At 44.9% G+C, this 20,622-nt stretch overlaps 1 protein-coding gene across 4 annotated transcripts in view; it reads right to left on the minus strand.

Moving 5' to 3' along the window:
* The window catches only part of ABLIM1 (actin binding LIM protein 1), a 327,977-nt gene that overhangs the window by 78,198 nt on the left and 229,157 nt on the right, over positions 1–20,622 (minus strand). Inside the window, exon 1 of one of the 4 annotated variants that reach the window (XM_032607413.1) lies at positions 8,022–8,245. The exons of the other annotated variants lie outside the window; for them this stretch is intronic. The gene's annotated coding sequence lies outside the window, so the exon portion shown is untranslated. Of the gene's footprint in view, positions 1–8,021; positions 8,246–20,622 lie in introns of those variants that run through there. 4 annotated transcript variants of the gene reach the window in all.

A 20,622-nucleotide genomic window follows, 5' to 3' on the forward strand; every position in this document is an offset into this window, starting at 1 on the left:
GGTCAGACCAGATTAAATCTATGTAACGTTCCTGCCATGGTATTTCTAGGGGTCTTGAGCAGGAATTACCCTTAACACAGAAAAGCAGGTAGAGAAGAGATCTTTCAGGTTGGTGCCAGGCCAGGTCTGGGAACCAGCCAACTGAGTTGCAGCCCGTGTCAGTGTGAGCTCAGATTAGGCAAGGCCCCAGTTACCAAATGGCTCTGAGCTGGAAGTAATGCATGAACTCAGTCAGAAATTCCTTTCCAATACTCTCATTGCAAAGTCAGTTAAATTCAAACCACGAGACACAGTTATTAATGAGCACACCCAAGACCATTATGGAGCTTGAGAGTTGTGTTAAAAAGTTGTGTTAAAAAGTCACAGTCCCTTCTTCTCAGGGATGGTTAAAGGGCCAGTAGTGGCTGTGATGGACAGAGAAGCTGGGTCACATATTGGGGTTCGTGACAGATTCCACACACATGCTACCCACGACAGAGCGCCTCTTGGTGGTCCCACCCCCAGTGCTGGAGGGCCTTTTGATTTTATCACACATGAACTCCATCTTCCTGCTTATCCTCCCACCAAGGAAAATGGGAACCAGCTGGGTTGGCCCCAAACCTGGGTGAAACTTGGTTCTGCACCAAGGAAAGCTTTGATGGACCAGCCTTGTCAGGACTCTGCCCCGTTAGAGTCGTCATCGGGACTTGTCGTGTGCTGGAAAATTCAAGCTGCCAGACGATGAGGGAACTGCTCGCAACACACCAGCACAGTCTGCCTAGTTCCTGCCCGAAGACTCACATTACTGGGCACACCAGATGAGGACACCTGGGGCATGAGCGCAGTTAACTCTTTCCACCACAACGCTATGAAAATTCAGCAGCTTTTATCACCTTAGAACGGGGCTTAGAGAATTACATGCATGTGTCGGCAGAGGCTTCTGATCTTGGCTTTCTTTTTTTTTTTTTTTTTTTAATGCGTTACGCGGGCCTCTCACTGTTGTGGCCTCTCCCGTTGTGGAGGACAGGCTCCGGACGCGCAGGCTCAGCGGCCATGGCTCACGGGCCCAGCCGCTCCGCGGCATGTGGGATCTTCCCAGACCGGGGCACGAACCCGTGTCCCCTGCATCGGCAGGCGGACTCTCAACCACTGCGCCACCAGGGAAGCCCTGATCTTGGCTTTCTACCTCAGCAATGGAACATCCTGGGGCCAACCAAACTCATAAAGACTGGTGTCAGCCCTTCTTCCATATTTTTAACGCAACCAAGTGGAGGGGCAGGCAATTGGAAGCACTTGGTTGTGTTAAAAATATGAGAAGAAACACTGACACATTTTACATTTTTAGGCTTTTTCCTAGGTTTTTTTTTTTTTTTCCACTTGAAATGTCCATCTATGGCTGCTGCTACGTTCTTTTCTTAGTGAGAAGCTTTATGTTCTAAGGGAAATCAATGTAACGCTGGGAGCTGAAAACAGGGAAAGTGGTCCCTAGGGCTGCCCAGGAACCAGCTCGGTTAAAGTTCGTATGCATGACTCAACAATAGCTGAACTTTTTACTAATGGATTTGCTTACATGAGAAAAATGAGTTTAAATAATCAATTAAGCCCCGACAGTTTAAAAAAAGTGACTTAAGATACACCAGCTAGTTGTCCTTAGAGACGAGCTAATAAGCTCATCTTTACACTATTTATATAATATTGCAAATAATATTATAAATAATGTTTATATTATAAATAATGCTTATAAGCTCAAATAATAAGGAAGAGAGGGAGGAGGTGAGGTGAGGTCTTAGGTTTCATTCATTTGGCAAAAGCTGATGGTGGACCAATTCTCATCAACCTGATGAAGAGGAGACAAATGCCATGGAATATGGGCTTTGGAGACAGACATTATGGATTCAAATCCAGGCCCTGCCAGTAATCATCTGGGCAGCTGCTCTGAGCCTCAGTTTCCTTATTTGCAAAACAAAGGTGAAAGTAATACAGAGTAATGCACATGGGTGAAAGGACATTAATGAGATAGGGTTATAAAGTGCAGCAAGAACTAATAATAACTACAGCCATAATCACCCTTTATTAGATATTCCTGTCCCGAAGCTTACCCTGCAGAGGTGTGGCTGACTCCAAAACAAGGGACTACAACAGGTGACACTGTTGGTGTGATGTGCCCAGTGAGGTGGGCATGGGGGAGAAAACCACCCAGGACTACTGTGGAGGGGGGCACCACAGAAGGGGAGCGCTTGGTTAGATTTAAAGGGGAGCAGGAGGTTACTAGGCAGATAGCACCCCCCGCCTCCTTCCCTCCCTCCCCATTCATTCCTCCATCTATCCATCCACCATCCATTTATTGAACACCTACCTACCTTCCATCAGATACTATTTTATTTTATTGTATTGAAGTACAGTGGATTTACAATGTTGTCTTAGTTTCTGGTGTACAGCAAAGTAATTCAGTTACATATATCTATTCTTTTTCAGATTCTTTTCCATTATAGGATTATAGGTTACTACAGGATATTGAATGTAGTTCACTGTGCTATATAGTAGGACCTTGTTGTTTACCTGTTTTATATAAAGTAGTGTGTGTCTGTTAATCCTAAGCTCCTAATGTATCCCTCCCCCACCCTTTCCCTTTTGGTAACTATAAGTTTGTTTTGTAAATACATTCATTTGCAGATCCTGTTTTAGGTGCTGGGAACGTGGCAGCACCTGTCATGAAGTTTACATTCTAGCAACAGGTGACAGACAATGATGTGTATATAAACAAAGAAGAATTTCATATCGTGGAAAAAAAAGTGCCATGAAGAGAATAAAACAGGGCCAGGGGACCTGGGGGAAGAATGTTCCAGGCAGAGGGAACAGCGAGTACAAAGACCCCAAGACGGCGAGAGAGTGCTTGAGAGACAGAAAGAGGGCCAGTGGGCTGGAGTGAATTGAGGGGAGAGACGTAGGTGACTTGGCGGGGCAGGGTAGGAGCTTAATTGCAGAGGGCTGGCTAAGCCAAGGTAAGGTTTTTACAGTTCTGAGGTTAAAAGTCAAAACAAAAAAAAACCCACAGGGGTTTCCCTGGTGGCGCAGTGGTTAAGAATCAGCCTGCCAATGCAGGGGACATGGGTTCGAACCCTGGTACGGGTCTGGGAAGATCCCACATGCCGCGGAGCAACTAAGCCCGTGTGCCACAACTACTGAAGCCTGCGTGCCTAGAGCCCGTGCTTTGCAACAAGAGAAGCCACCGCAATGAGAAGCCCACGCACCGTAACGAAGAGTAGCCCCCGTTCACTGCAACTAGAGAAAGCCCACGCACAGCAATGAAGACCCAACGCAGCCAAAAATAAAATAAATAAATTTATATATATATAAAAAAAAAGGTACATTTTTTCCTTATGCTTTAAAACTCTTTAAAAACCACAAAGGTGGGCTTCTCTGGTGGCGCAGTGGTTGGGAGTCCGCCTGCCGATGCAGGGGACATGGGTTCGTGTCCTGGTCCGGGAAGATCCCACGTGCCGCAGAGCGCTGGGCCCGTGAGCCATGGCTGCTGAGCCTGTGCATCCGGAGCCTGTGCTCCGCAATGGGAGAGGCCACAACAGTGAGAGGCCCGCGTACAGCAAAAAAAAAAAAAAAACCCACAAAGGAAGACTGGAAATCTGCACTCGCCAGCACCCCCCACCCCAGTCCTTAGGCCCTAAACTTTGTTATGTAAGAACCAACACCTTCTTTAATCTGTTGCCAGAACGAGATACACTTTGCATCCTAAACAAGCTGCCAAAACAAAGCAGAAAGCTGGGCTAAAACTCTCTGTTAGAGGATGTTCTAAACTGTTCAAAACACATTTCTCTATCTTTTCAAGTATGTTTATTTGGACAAGGTATACGGATATAAGCGCGGATGCAAGGAGCCAGCTGCAGAGCCCCAAGACAAACTAACACTATTATTATTTAGCAGAAGGGTAAGATAAAAGCCGCCTTAAGTGTAAGCAAGCATTCCTGCTTCATCTAATGTTTATGAGCAAAAAAACGACCTCAATGTGAACCAGCAATGCTGAGGAGGACACAGACACGTATTTGCCAAAGACATTCCAGGCTTGGTGAACAGGAAAAGCAGTGGGGTTTGTTTCCTCTTTTATTGGGGCCCCCTCCCTGCAAGGTCACAGTTTAAGCCTGGGCAGCTTAAGGCACCAGTTAGACTCATTCTTGCCCATATAGACTCATACCAGGGGCTCTGCTTTAGAAAACGGAGCTGGGGACAGTCTTTGAATCACAGCATTAAGGCCATCTTGGGCTCCTTTACATACCACTACTACATCTTTACATCCTGCATATTCCAGGGAAGTCCCCATTTCAAGTCATCTGCCTCATCTGGACACCCCATGTCCTGATATCTGATTCAAGAAATGTGGGCTTTTTTTTTTTTTTTTTTTTGCGGTACGCGGGCCTCTCACTGCTGTGGCCTCTCCCGTTGTGGAGCACAGGATCCGGACGCGCAGGCTCAGCGGCCATGGCTCACGGGCCCAGCCGCTCCGCGGCATGTGGGATCTTCCCGGACCAGGGCACGATCCCGTGTCCCCTGCATCGGCAGGCGGACTCTCAACCACTGCGCCACCAGGGAAGCCCGAAATGTAGGCTCTTTTAAGCAGCACTGTTCTGACTTCCCAGTAGACACTCCCAATTCTCGAAGACTTCATACTCTAATACATAAGAATATATAAGGCATATTTTTTCATTTGTGATCTACAAGTTCATTGGACTGGATAATTTTCTTAAAAACAAAGAGGATAGGAACACATTGCCTTTAGGTCAAGTCCTAGGCTTGGCATGCTCTTCTTCTCACTGAAGCCACAAGCAGCTTTAGCATGTGGGGCTTTAAATATAAGAGCATAAGTTTAATATCTGGACCTCAGGAAGAAAAATTTATAAAGCTCTCCCCTCCAAATTTTACAACCCGCAGAACCACTATTCCTATATCCTTAAAAGATTTCCCTGGTAGTCTTTCAAACATTAAAGGCTGCTTGGATGGGGAATGGATTTGTCCTTTTGAAAAAAATACACAGAATAGACTATGTGGACAGGACACAGGTGGTAGACATGCGAACTTCTTGCAGACAAAGCTCCCGGGTGGTCTCTGTATGGGAATCACTGACATCCACTTGTTTATTCATCAACTACTGAGCAGCCAGCATCCATAGTCACTGTGCTACATCCTGGTGATAAAATGGACCTAAAATACTTATGTTTTCTGCATTCATAGATCTTAGATCTAGTAAACGAGGGAGTGGATTTTCAAATGAGGAAATGTTTCTAAGAGAGCACAAGGTGTCGGATACATAGGTACCTCCAAGTAGAGGTAAACGGAAGATGTGCTTTGTAATGAATCACAGAAAACACCATGGGCCATTCCAACCCATCACCAAGAATGACTCCAACAAGTAGAGGTGTTTCCTGATATGCTCAGCCAACGTCAGGCACCACTCCTACCCGAGCTGGGCCTGAGGAGGGTTCCCTCCCCAGAGCAGCCTGTGGCCACTCCTTGCAACATACCATGGTGCTCAGCACATCGTATCATGTTCTTGGAGAAACGCCAAGAACATGTAATACATATAGTCTGTATATCAGATCGTTGTTTAATAAGATTATGAATGTATACTTAGAAAATTTAAAGCTATAATTAGAACATAGGTCCACCAAGAAAAGTTAAGTAGAACTAAGCAAAACTGGCTATTTCCAATGTTTTGTTCCAGAATTTGTTACGATTTCATTTTGTAATCTGTTAACCTCTGAGAGCAAACACACAACAGCATATGCTAAAGGTGTAAGAAAACTTTTAAACGGAAAAAGTTCCAGCCATTGACTTTTTTGTTATCTGTGCATTGGAAAAACGCTGTGACTATTTTATTTCATTGACAAAATGAGACCCAACTCTCAATCAGAAAGTCTTGAGACTTACTGGTGCAGAGGGGGAAAGGAAAAAAGAAATGAAAGCACTTAGCTACAGGTTCCAGAAGAAAAACCAAATAGGTGTGCCCAGATTTACACACAAGGCACACCTATTTTTTACACCTTATAAAACGTGCTATAATACGAGATGCTTTTTTTAAAAAAAAATAGTGCATTTCTGGGATGCACTTAAGATAGGATTCCTTTCAGAGAAGTTTGATTAGGCACTGCATCAAATAAGGCCCACAAAGGACCAGGAGGGGAGAGGCCAGGGGCAGAAGAATGTATATGCAGAAGAGTGCTTAACCCCTGCTCCACGACCCAGCCCAGGATGTGATTTCAAACAAAAAGAAAACAAAGCAAAGACCCAAATGCTCAGGGCAAAATATTTGTCCTGTTCCTGCTCTTTTGATAAACACCCTCCCTTGGGGTCTTGCCTCCCCGACCCAGCCCTCCCAGTAGGTCTCAAAAGTGGTTACTTAATAGGAGTGGTTCTCAACTGGGGGCTGATTTTGCCCCGCAGGGAACATTTGGCAATGGCTGGAGATGTTTTTAGTTGTTGAGTTGGGGAGGGAATTGCTACTGTCATCTAGTGGGTGGGTACCAGGGATGCTGCTAAACACAGGACAGTTCCCCACAGCAAAGAATCACCCCATCCAAAATGCCAGGCGTGCTGAGGCTGAGAAACCTGGTCTACAGGAGGCAAAACCATGATCATCCCTCTACAGACTTGGGGTGTAAGTGCTGAGTATTTTGGACTTTTCCGTCCTTTTAAATTAGCTATTATTTAGTTGGAGGGAAAAACCTGCAGACCTCTGTTGTCATGATATGATAGCCCCTGACCCAGTTGGATAAGCCACAGATGCAGGGGTTAAACTCACTGACACATGAAAATGCAGAAGGAACACACTTGAAAACACGAGGTCGAAACGTGCATTGAAAGCTTATTTCAAAGAGGCTGAGCCAGGCCTCACATTTAGTCTTAGAAACCCTTCTCAGAAGTAATTTATATCAAGGAGCTGTGGCAAATTCACCTTTTCTGTAAGTACATCATGACTCAACAAGCCTTTTGATCCATTATAGAATGGCAACAATATTTTAATTAGTTATTTTCACTTACTTGTCAGAACCTGTTTGGATAATCTAAATAACTTCACATCCTCTTAACATACCTCCTGAGACTGTCTCAGAGAAAACAGGCTCAATTTTCTTTTAAATCCCCAGTCCCAGTTAAGGGATAGATGAAGCTGTTATGGCAACCCCACACACCTGCTGACTTTTAGGCTAGACTCACTTTTCTTTTTTTTTTAACCTTTCCCAAATCATAAATCTATTTCTTTCATGGTTGAGATGATTTTTCTTGTCTCATTCCTTCTTCAGTGCTAGCACAGCATGCTTTAAAATTTTTTCTCAAAAATAAACTTTGGAGCATGGTTTGATTAATAACTAGGTTTTCAGAAAACCTGTTTGCATTAGAAAGGCAAGAATCTCTAGATATCTTACACTTCCTGCCCAAAGATGGTAAAGAGAGGGCACAGTCAGGCTCTTTCAACCTGTAGCTGTAAGACAATATGAATAATACACAAATGTTTTGCTTCCCCATATTCATTCATGGGAAACTTCTTAAAGGAAAAATCCTCACATCTATAGTAACAGATCAATTGAGTCAATTCCCCTCGCCCCTCTTACCACCAGACCCCCCAAACAGGGTTAAGTTCTTTCATCTCAAACATAAATTCCGCGGAGCTTCACAACCACAGACAAAACAAAACAAAACAGTCTAGAAACCATACTCTCCTTTCAGTCCTGGGGGAGCAGTCTGAAAAAACACACTCTTTAAAAGGTCAATAAACTATTACTGTCAGTCAAATAACCTGCCTTTCCTGCTCTTTACTACTATATGCATGGGAAAAAAACCTCCGCAGTTCATTTGTATCATAAGAAAAGCAAAAAGTTTAAGTAAAATGTCCTTCAGGCCAAAGCAAGTGGCTTCTGTCGCCAGGATCCAGCATACCACATCTGGAGGACCCTGGGGGTCTCCAGTGTCGCCAAGGAAGCGGGGAATTTCACGTCTGCTCTGCAAAGCCAAGGACACCTCCAGCAACGTCGCTTTACCTTAACCCAGGGCTCCTTTTCTTCTGCTTCGGTTCCTGGTTTTGCTGAGCAGGGAACTCTGGACTTCAAACTCACAACACGGCAAAGAGGCTTGTAAACGCCAGACCTCAGCCCGACAGACCGGGTCTCCCCGCCCGCCTGGGGGACGCGAGCGGGCTCCTCTCTGAAGCAAGGCTATTGAAATGCACGTCTCTCCAGAGACACACACCGGAAAAAAGAACAGACTGGGGCAGGCGTTCCCACCCTCCCTCTCCCCACTGCATTTACTAGTTAAACACACCAGCAACCACTAACGGGCCAGTCCATGTTTCTGAAAAAGGAGGGGGGTATGTTTTCTTTTTTTTTTTTTAACCGCAGGTGGGGAAAGTACCATTTCTTCACATTCACCCACGCTTGTCTGCACCATTAATCTGACAGCGATTGTCCCCGGGGGCAGAGGCTTGCATTGAAACCAGTGTCTTATGCTTTTTAATTTCTTTCTTCGATTTGGGATGATGGAAAGGTACACGACTGAGCACAGAGATCAAAGAGCCTCCTCTCCTAAGTCCCTGCATTGGAGGCACACTTTATGGCATCCTTTCTGTAGGTGTAATAAAACACAGTGCAACTGGATTCTGGTTTCCACTCGTTGTTCAGAATTTTCATATTTCAGAATGTTTGTATTGAGATAAATGGGATCCCCCCAAAACTTCACTTATGAAGCTTCCATGTTTCACACTGTTGGTACATTTTGTATTGTGTCCTTTTACTGCAGTAAAAAAATTACTAGTTACCTACATTCCAGGCAATTTACACACCTTACCCCACTGTCCACTAAACTGTCCTGCAGAAATGCCAGATGAAGCCGCCACAGAAGGCAAAGCCACAGGCTCTGCGTATTTATGAACAGACGGAGCCAGAAACCTTCTACCGTGGTGCTAGCACAGCCCCTTTTATGTAGCCCTCCCTTAGAACTAGGGCAAGATTCTGTTACGACTCCTGTCATTTTTAACAAGACTAATGTGATTTAGGGAAATTTTTCATGGAGATTATTTGCTCGTAAAGATCAGCTAATACATAAAAAGACCTTTGTGTGTGTGTGTAATCTCTCTAGGTTGGCTTGGAAGCAATCCCAAACACTGCTGAAGAAATGTAAGGATTTTAGCAATAGAACACGGCCTCTAAAATGAAGAGGAAGCTACTGGATTACACATTATAATAATTACGGGGGGTTAGCTAAACTTCTAGTGCACTGTCCTTCCAAGGAGTCAAAAGCCCCCATGAATGTGCTTTCACCACACCCTTGGAGGGACAGTTTCTCTAAGTGTGATCTGTAGCCCCCTGGCTCTACCAGAATCACCCAGAGCAGGGTGGCATGTTAACATGCAGATTCCTGGCCCCAGCCTGGACCCCTAGAATCTCTGGATGAGGTCTGGTAATCTATACTTTAAATGAGATATCCAGGTGATCCTAGAACTTTGCCTCTTGTTTGGGACATTAGTAGGCAGTCCACTGTTTGTCAGAGGAGTGAAAGTGTCCCTCCTTACAAAGGAAAAAGGGAAATTCAACCATGCTCCCAGGCACAGGGCTAGAAGTACAGGAGCATAAGATCTGGGATCACTGCCCCCCAGACTTAATCATCCTCTTCTACTCTCCCATATTTGGAGTTATCAGCTCCTCCTTCAGATTTTATTTCTATATTACCTCTATATCTTCTAGGATGGAGAGAAAGAGGATGGCTCATCTTTAAATTTGCCAAGCATATTTCCAAATGAAAAGAGCCCCAAATCACCACCAGACAGAGCCAAGAGTTTCAAGAAACCTGCCTAGTTGGGCAGCCCTTAGTGAGCAATAACGAGATGCCTTTCCTGTCGACCTGCCTTCTCTACATTCACGTGCATGTGATTATGGGAAAGAAAGTGAAGAATAAAGAATCAAAGGATGGGCTTAGGGATCTGTTTGAGGTGATGGAAATGTTCTAAAATTGGACTGTGATGATGGTTGCACAACTCTGTAAATTTACTAAGGATTATTAAATCACACAGTTAACCAGGGTGAACAGTAAGGTATATAAATAAAGATGTTACTAATCAAAGGGGCAGGTGGTGAACATCTGTTCCAAAGGGACTCAGTCTATATCAAGGAGCTGATATTGGAGCTTTCACAGTCCGTAGAAGCTAAGAGGCCTCTTCATCATCATCCTAGATACTGAGGAACGCCCCGTCTAGGCAAATGTGCTGGGCATTATACAGAACAATTAAACAGAAAGCACAAATCCTCCAGGAGTTTATACTTAACAGACCACACTCAGGTGGATGTGATAACAGACATTAACAGACAGGAAAGACACGTGGGCATTTATTTCCCACGTGAGGGAAAGGAACCAGTAATTAGTAAGTAGGGTGGTAAGGAATTTATGCCCAAAGAGTATGTGAAGGCCATGACAAAAATTCATAATGGGAAAAACAATCATTCATCAACAAATCTTTATTTAGCAGCTGCTAGATGCCTTGTAAAAAGTATTGTAAAAGAAAATACTTGCTGGAACAATGATAGATTGAACTTATGCGCATGTGGATGTCTAAAGTTAAGTGATTTAAGAAAATTTCAAAAGAAAGCATCAACGTGCTTTGTACGTGTTGATGACTATTAACTTGTACATCTGAAATAATCACATATGTAACTACATCAGAGAGTAAATCGGTGGGGGTGAGCCTGACTCCTTCATTCAGATAGGAAGTTATGAGCTCATTCAATGTACTGGGCTTTTACAAAATCTTTTTCTTCATTTATAAAGGAAGAAAATGGAAAAAACATTCTTGAAGCATCGTATGTCAGGCCCTGTCCCAGATGACTCATTTATAATCCGATTTAAGCCTTTAAACGGTAAAGATTATCCATATTTTACAAATGAGGCTGAGGCTCAGAGAGTTTCAGCAACTTGCTACCCATTGCTCAGCTCTAAGTGTAGGTACTGTAATCAAATCCTGGTGTGTCTGCTGTGTCAGTTCTTTCTACTAACCACTCTTCCCTCTCCCACCTTACCTAAGGCCACTTCAAGCTCCAAAATTCCTGATTCTGTCTATGTTTCCAAGATGCCTGCCTGCAGCTTTGAGTTTTGCTGCAGGGCCATGAAAATAGATGGTTCATAAACAGTTTTCATTTGCAAGGCCACTCCAAAGTGTCCTTTAGGGAAAGGGATTACTGAAGCAGTTCATTTTCTCTGGGCTGGACGAGTACCAGCCCTGACCGTCACTCCTCCTGGCAAACTCTAGGCAGGTCCATCTGCTGGAATTGGCATTACATCCCTCACAAGGTGGGAAGCCATGAGGTGCAGGAAGCAAGCACGTTCAGGTGGAAAACAAAAGAGGAGGAAGCCGCTTCCTAGTAAGATAGGTAGCAGGGCAGCATCGCTGCCTGAGGCCAAGGGGACCAAATGCGCCCATCTTCCCTGGAGCAGTCATCATCTCCTGGGCCTCGTGGAAAATTTCACATCCTCACCAAGAGAAAGTTGTACTCAGAATAGAAGTTGTCCCGGTGACCTGCGGATGGTGCCACGTTTCAATGTCTACCCCCAAGTTGCACACTTGCTACAAGGGGCTAAGTGGACAAAAACATAAGGCCAAAATACAGCCGAGGTAGCTCGAGACACCACCTTTTGTCTCAGCCATCAGGAACCCAGAAACCAGAGAAGATTTCTTGAGACCAAAGGGCTGCCCTAATGCCCACTGGAGGTACAGCCCAGATTTAAGGAGAAAGGCTGGATCTGGGTGTACAGAGCCCTTTGCCTCTCTCACCATCCACCAGACGGGCCGATCCAAGAAGGTGGCGGGCATTTTCTAATATGGATGAACTTTCAGATGGAGAAATGGATCCAGGTGAACACACAAAAGCCAATTAACCTCATAATTAAATTAAAATTATGCTAGTCAGCAATGGAAAATATATTTTTCTTCATTTTTAAAGTTTACAACCTACTTACAAGAATGACTTGAAATGGAAAACAGCACATTATAAGCACGCAATTAAACCAAACAGTCACACGAAAACCAAAGAAACAAAGTTGGAAAAAAGTGACCTAAGACGTCAGTCACAAGGGCAAATGGAGACAAATTTCTCACTCTCACCTGCCTGTACCTACCCATTCCTCAAGATCCAAAGCTGACTTCTAAGAATTGACAAGAATCTCTTTTCAACCCCAGGGCATTTGTTGTGTGTGCATCTCACTTGGCCCTCACACAACTGTGCGGCCCCAGTTATCTTTTGTGTACTGAGATACACTGTCAAAGATTGAACTCTTTTGCTGCTCCACCAAGAAATGGTCATGACAATTACCTTGAAATTCACTGAAGGTCACCTCTGCACCGCAGGTGAGGCACCTTGGAATCGATCCCTTAGAAGAAGGGGTATAATCATCCCTTTCTGGGTTATAGTGGTGAAGGAGACATGAACAGAGCCAGGGATGGGAGCACGTGGGGAACAGGAGGAAGGGAAAGGATGGATGCTTTGGGTCCATGAGAATGCAGACACATAAGCCTTCTGAGGCTCACATAGTGTTGGGTCCTGGAGAGGAGAAAGGACAACTCTGAGGGGCCATCACTTCTGTGCTCAGAACAGTGGCCAGACCAGAGACCCATCCCTTCACTGTACTTGTTGGTCACGTGTCTTCGCAGGCGGCCTCTCGGCTGTTGGGTCCTAGCTACTTCCAAAGTTCAATACCATCACTGAGAATCACCCTCAGACTGAAGACGCTGCAACAGCTTTGGGTACTCATGAGCTCTGGGCGTCCCTGGGACGCTACAGGGGGTGTAATTTTGGACTTGGACACCCTATTACTTTTAGAAATGCACGCCTCATCTATCTGAGAAGAAGTCCTAAATCTCACACCTTCTTCTGTGGCCCCCAGTGCTGGGCCATAAGCACACATGCTCAGCACTTCTTGCTAATTTCTCTGGAAGAGTCACATTACCCCACTTGGTTCAGCTGTCACCCCACTGCCACATTGCACCAGCAAGAAGCTAAGCTCTCTGAAGTAGAATAACACTGAAAAACAAAACATCTTTTTTAACTTAAAATACAAAGTCTTTTCAGAATGTCATTTCCAGAGAAGAAAGCCCTTCCGTTCGTGCTGGCAGAAATGGGTGCTTTTTAAAAATAAATATCGAATCTTTACTGCCTGTGAACAGTCTTCTGCTACCCTGGCAACACATTTCCTCTTATCATTAATGTAGGACAAAGTGGATAATTTTGGGTGAATCAGATAGATTTTCCTCCAATCATTTATCATGTCAATGTGCTTCTTATGCTCTACTGGGCCAATTCCTGATCTATTCATGACGGAGGGGACAAATATTAGCACTAAGTTATTCTTTGCAAATAAGACGTTGCAACCAACACCACTGAGATATAATCCACATGCCATAAAATTCACCCTTCTAAAAAAAGGGTACCGTTCAGTAGTTTTTAGTATATTCACAGACTTGTGCAACCATCACCACTATCTAATTCAAGAACATTTCATCACCCCCAAAAGAAACTCCATACCCATTAACAGTCATTTCCCTCACCCCCACAGACACTGGAAAACACCAATAGACTTTCTGTCTCTACAGATTTGCCTATTGTAGGAATCATATAATAGGTGGTCTTTTGTGACTAGCTTCTTTCACTTAGCATAATATATTCAAGGTTCATCCATGCCGTAGCAGGTATCAGGGACTTACTCCTTTTCACTGCTGAATAATATTCCATTGTATGGATAGCGCACATCTCGCTTAACTCATATTTAAGATGAGGCCATTTTTGCAGTTTCTCGTTAAGCTGTATTTTAAATGAGGAAAGGTGACCGGTGTCCCTATATTGGAACTGCCTCCCAGGCTCTTCTTGACTCTCCATTGAGCTTTGGGGAGTCCTAGACCAGAGCTCGGTGAAGAAAGCATGCTCCCTCACTTGAGACGGCACCATCCATCAACAGTATTCTCCACGGGCCATGCCAGGTGCCCCCGTGGAGCCTCCAGCTGAGTAAAGGAGACAAGGGAGAATGAGGCATGACGGTGTGGAAATACAGCAGACTCTAGGAGCAGGGTCCCTGACCTTCGGTGACATTTTACATGGGTAAAAAGGAAACCAAACAAGCAGCAAATGTTTACTGTCCTGAAAATAGATATAACAGGGCCACTAATGAGGGACTTTCCCCATTTCACCAGGAATGGTAAATTTTGGTCCTGTAAGTTATTTTGGGAGGCAAATTAATTACTTGTTTTCTGCAATGATTATTGCCGGATAGATCACGAAGCAGCATGTGTGTACGTGTGTGTTCCTATCTTCTGAGAACTGAGAGACCTGGCTTCTAATTGGGTTCTGTTACCAATCAGCCCCCAGGTCTCTGGCGCTCAGCAGCCTCATCTGTAGATGGAGGTCAGGAGTAACTGCTTTCATCACTTTACAGGCCTGTTGTGAGGATCAAATATTCATGAGATCATTTGTAAATGTTAAATATATCATACAAAAGCAGGCTATTGTGGTGGTTCACTGTCCACTGGGGCAGAGACCATCTCAACCAAGACTACAAATATTACTTGATTCTTCTCCTTTCCCTCATCCGCAAATATATTTGGGTCCACAGTTAAGTGGAAGGAGGCATGAATTCCTGGGAGTGCAGTGAGAATGAGAAGAATGAAATTATTTTTCTGCACGAACACAGCTTATTAGTCTTGCTTGCATTTATATGACATACACAGAACAAGAAAGGGGGGACTTCACCATTCAGTATGTCTTTGCAAATTACATCTTCAATGGTGACAGAAAGATTATCTGCCATGCAAGTGCCCTGGGACAGCCTATGTTCCCTCTCACTAGGTAACAGTTTAGCCCAGAACAAGATCTACTCATTGCTTGTGGCTGTTATAGCAGAACATGCTTAAAATCCCTACAGCAAAAGAAGGAAGGGGACAAGGGCCTCCAATTTATAACATGAATTAGTTTCGCAGGAACATCATAAACATTTGTTCTTGGGCTTTATGAAAAAGGAGTTGTAATCAAAAAGTAAAAACAAAACAAGGTAAAACAAAACAAAGCCAACGGTTTTAATCCCTCGGAGAATCAAGGGAAGGGATTTGCTGACTCATGCTGTGATTCCATTTCCTACACTGCAGGGGTAGAGCAGGAGGGGTCTAAAGCCAGTCTAAGTCCTGTCTTTTCATCCAAGGCTTCCAAGTTCATAGATAAAGACAGGACAGTGTTGCCATAGGTAATGAATGGAATGGCACTAAGGAGGCTGGAGGACTGGCCCTGGGTCACATTTGAGGGTCTCTCTCTTACATCGCGAGGCATTCATATTATAACTGACCCTGTCATACATTCTTCCCAGGAGAGCACAGGTGGCACAGTAAACACCCCACCACAGAAAGACATGGGCTACCAGCCCTTCTGGAAAGACAGGAGGATTGATTTCCTGGGTGTGGCGACCTGAGGAAGGCCAGGGAAAGACTAGGAGCCCCGCCCTCCGCTGGGAGGAATGCAGACACACCACGGGCCTTTGTCTCTGGGGCCAGAGCACACAGGAGGCTGGGCACACAGCCGGCCAGGTGCCTGCTGAGGGCGGCACTGTCTGCAGAGCCAGCCAACCCTAAGAGCCCTGGTCTTTTTTGTTTGTTTGTTTCTTCAACTTTTATACTCATGTTATTATTTTTTTTACATCTTTATTGGAGTATAATTGCTTTACAATGGCGTGTTAGTTTCTGCTTTATAACAAAGTGAATCAGTTATACATATACATATGTTCCCACATCTCTTCCCTCTTGCGTCTCCCTCCCTCCCACCCTCCCTGTCCCACCCCTCTAGGTGGTCACAAGGCACCGAGCTGATCTCCCTGTGCTATGTGGCTGCTTCCCACTAGCTCTCTATTTTACCGTTTGGTAGAGAGCCCTGGTCTTGAAGGAATCCGGGAGTGCTTGGTGAACACTGAGCTCCCTGGGGGAAGGGAGTTGTGCAAGAGAACAGACTAAGAGAAGTCAAGTCCAGCCTCGGTCTGCAGATGGAACAGCCCAGGACAGGGAAGGGGGCTGACATGGGACAGGCCCTTTTCCTTTACCCTCCAGACTTCTGTGTCTAGTTTGACATTGGCTTTTTTTTTTTTTTTTTCTGTACTGCATTCATTTTGCAACTATTTTATTGTTGCTTTCTTTCTTGGGAAAGTTGGAAGGTAACAACCTGAACCCAGGAAAGGAAGTTTGTTGGAGTCAGAGATCTCCTGGGACCATCCACCAAAGATGGAAGGAAATTCATACCAAAGGGATGTCCCCAACATGTACTGACATCTGTGACCTAAGTCTGAAGTCTCACGTCATGTCCTGTTACCACTAAGCTGCTAAAGCAGAAGGGAGCAGGGTAGGGGGAGGGAAGGGAAGTAAGTACCAGGAGCAGGAAGGCTGTTTCCGAGAAGAGTTTAGAGGTGGAGATGGAGATAGAAGGCTACTGGCAAACTCCAGTGTCTCACACGACTCTGCTTCTGGACTTCTTAGTTAGGAGGGAGGTTGTAAACATCTTCAGAACGCTCCTGAATTTCTAGGTTAATTAGCGTAAGCTCTAAAATATGTGCCACTTATAGCAAGACGCCTCTCAAAAACAAAACTGGGGCTTCCCTGATGGCGCAGTGGTTGAGAGTCCACCTGCCAATGCAGGGGACACGGGTTCGTGCCCTGGTCCGGGAAGATCCCACATGCCGCGGAGCGGCTGGGCCCGTGAGCCATGGCTGCTGGGCCTGCGCATCCGGAGCCTGTGCTCCGCAACGGGAGAGGCCGCAACAGTGAGAGGCCCACGTACTGCAAAAAAACCCCCCAAAAACTGAAAGCAAGCTAATGACAAATAAAACTACAATCCGAGTGTATGCCATATGCTGAGTGTTATAGGCCAGTTTCCAGAAAATCTCTCCAGAAAAAAAAGAACTGCTGGCTCTGACCCCTTAGGTCTAAGACATGAGAATTACAGAACTCAGATCCTTAGAACCAAAGTAACTTTAGGAGTCAAGTGGTCCAAGTCTTGGATTTACATATATATTTTTAATGCTTGTATTTAAAGAAAAAACTGAGGCTCAAAGAAATTGAGTGAGTTGCCCAAGGTCACAAGCTGTGAGTTCCAGATCCAAGAGTAAATCCCTGATTTCCTGTCCCCTGGAGCCCTTTTCATTAAGACACATGAAGGTCTCCTCCCCACTCCCTCAAGCCAATGTAATGGGTAGAGTTTATGATATTAAGGAATAACGGAGAGAGAAGTTTAGAACAGGGTAGCGTTTCAGAGGTTACATGCCACTCCTTTTTACCTGTGAAATGAAGATAGTCTCAAAGAGGCTAAATGATCTGTCCAAAATTACTCAGGAATCAGTGACATAGCTGAGCCTGGAGCTTCTTGATCATTGTCCGGGACCCTTCTCCTTCTCAAAGCTCCCTCCAGTGTCTGGTGGTATCTCAGGTAAAACCACACCCAGAGAAGTGGGCTTAGGACACCTCCGATGCTTAGCAAGGGCTCAATTAAAACCACACCAGAGCTCCGGCCTTCACCAGGATGATACTTGCGTAATTTCCCAGGTTTACTGGACTGGTGGCCCCCCCAAAGATATATCCACATCAAATCTCTGGAACCTGTGAATGTTTGGAAAAAGAGTCTTTACAGATGTAATTAAGCTAAGGATCTTGAGAGGAGGGAATCATCCTGAATGATCCAGGGAGACCTCAAATCCAATGACAAGTGACCTTCTAAAAGAAAGGCAGAGGGAGGTTTGACACAGAGAGGAGAGGACACAGAGGGGAAGGCTCTGTGGAGATGGAGACAGGGATGAGGGTTATGTAGCCACAGCCACTAGGAGGTGGAAGAGGCAGGGAAGGATCCTCCCCTAGCCTTTGGAGGGAGCACAGCCCCTGCCAGCACCTCAGTTTGGGACTTCTGGCCTCCAGAACTGTGAGACAATAATTTTCTGCGGTTTTAAGCCACCACTGTTACAAAAGACACAGGGAACTAATAATACATTTATAATCTCTATGGATAAAATAAATAAGAAACATAACCAAAAAAAAATCAAAGATCACAGAATGGATAGGCAAACTGTGGTACATCCATACAATGGAATATTATTCAGCCTGAAAAAGGAAGGAAATACTGTCACATGCTGCAACATGCATGAACCTCGAGGACATTATACTAAGTGAAATAAGCCCATCAGTGGAAAACACAAATACTGTATGATTCCACCTATATGAGATACTCAGAGTAGTCAAATTCATAGAGACAGAAAGTAGAGTGGTCACCGCCAAGGACTGTGGGGAGAGGGGAATGGGGAGTTACTGTTTAATAAGAACAGATTTCAAAGTCATAAAGCGCTATGGAGATGGATGGTGGTGATGGCTGCACAACGTTCGCAATCTATGTGATGCTCTGAACTATACACTTAAAAATGGCTAAGATGGTACATTTTAGGGAACACTCTTGCACTGCTGGTGGGAATGTGAATTGGTTCAGCCACTATGGAGAACAGTATGGAGGTTCCTTAAAAAACTACAAATAGAACTACCATATGACCCAGCAATCCCACTACTGGGCATATACCCTGAGAAAACCAAAATTCAAAAAGAGTCATGTACCAAAATGTTCATTGCAGCTCTATTTACAATAGCCCGGACATGGAAACAACCTAAGCGCCCATCATCGGATGAATGGATAAAGAAGATGTGGCACATATACACAATGGAATATTACTCAGCCTTAAAAAGAAATGAAATTGAGCTATTTGTAATGAGATGGATAGACCTAGAGTCTGTCATACAGAGTGAAGTAAGTCAGAAAGAAAAAGACAAATACCGTATGCTAACACATATATATGGAATTTAAGGGAAAAAAGTGTCATGAAGAACCTAGGGGTAAGATAGGAATAAAGACGCAGACCTACTGGAGAACGGACTTGAGGATATGGGGAGGGGGAAGGGTGAGTTTTGACAGGGCGAGAGAGAGTCATGGACATATACACACTAACAAACGTAGTAAGGTAGATAGCTAGGGGGAAGCAGCCGCAAGGCACAGGGATATTAGCTCGGGGCTTTGTGACAGCCTGGAGGGGTGGGATAGGGAGAGTGGGAGGGAGGGAGACGCAAGAGGGAAGATATATGGGAACATATGTATATGTATAGCTGATTCACTTTGTTATAAAGCAGAAACTAACACACCATTGTAAAGCAATTATACTCCAATAAAGATGTTTAAAAAAAAAAAAAGATGGTACATTTTATGTTATGTGGATTTTACCATAATTTTAAAAACAGAAAAAAAACAACCAAACCCCAAAAAGCAAGGATTACAGTATTTACAAATCCAGAATCATCACGCTTTACCTACAGTGGGTCAGAGAATAAAAGGCAGAGGGAGGAGGGCAGAGTTTTGTGCTGGGAACCCAGCCAGGTTGACTCACGAGCTGTCACACGTCAGCTGCTCACTGTACAGGACATTTTTCTAGATCACACACCCATCTGAGGGGGTGGCACACCCACTGGGTGGGTCTTGAATCTGCCCGGAACCCCACTGCAACCTGCTCCCAGAAGCCCCACCTCTGCGGGTCCGTGTGGAAAGCATCCCAGGCTTCGTCCTCATCAATGGCCCTCACGGAGGCCTGAAGCCAGTTGGGTGAGGGGCCCTCGCAGCCCCTACAAACACTGCAATACTCGGGTCTCCAGGGAGAAACCAGAGTCAGCAGATGTGTCTTCAAAACTGCATGCTTCTGCATCTAGTTCTACTGTAGAGATTCCTTCCTACAGCTGTTGAACTAAATCTGAAGATAATCAACACCCCTCACCAGCCCTTCTGCCTCCCCAACTCTTTTGGGGGGTCACAGTCCCACATTTGGCCTGAGGAGACAGCTGCTTCCATCCACGCTGTCTACAAATGTGGTGCTCAAGCTGGGGGCTGCGTTCACTGTCTTCCCGCCTCTCTTGCTATAGCTAAACATCTTGGAAATAAGTTCTGGTGTTTTAGTTATTTGTTTATTATTGAATTAGAATCGACATACAATATTCTGTTAGTTTCAGGAGTACAACATAGTGATTCGGTATTTTTACACATGGTTCGTCACAGTAAGTCTACATTCCATCTTGTTTTAAGATGAAATTTCCTAATTGCTCCCAACTCTACAGGTTTATTTCAGACCTGTGCGGCAGATCAAACTTGGGAAGCCAAGGAAATGCTGTAAGGCCCCACTCAGGGCTCCTCGCTCTGTGGAGGGACAAGGGGCATATTCAGAGGACAGGCGAGGACTACTGTACTTTGTGTCTTGGGATGAGACGGCTGGACTTTAAGCTACCCCCTGGATGGGTCACATGCATCTTCTCCAATAGCTTTCCTAGGGATGTGCATCACCCTGGGCTCCAAACCCAGCCTTGAAGTATCCTTGGGCTGCCAACAAAAGCCTTACTGGAAAGGCCATGAAAACTCCTCCTCGCCCCCCAGCTGTGTGTGTGTGGTGGTGGGCATCTACTTCTCAGGTGTCACTCCAGCTAGTGCCACCACTGTTTGGTGTCCAAAGCTCTCCAAACTGGCCTCCCTGTGTCCACCATTTCTTTTTCTTTCTTTTTTTTTTTTTTTT

The sequence above is a fragment of the Phocoena sinus genome, chromosome 16, assembly GCF_008692025.1.
Source record: "Phocoena sinus isolate mPhoSin1 chromosome 16, mPhoSin1.pri, whole genome shotgun sequence".
Classification (NCBI taxonomy): Eukaryota; Metazoa; Chordata; class Mammalia; order Artiodactyla; family Phocoenidae; genus Phocoena; species Phocoena sinus.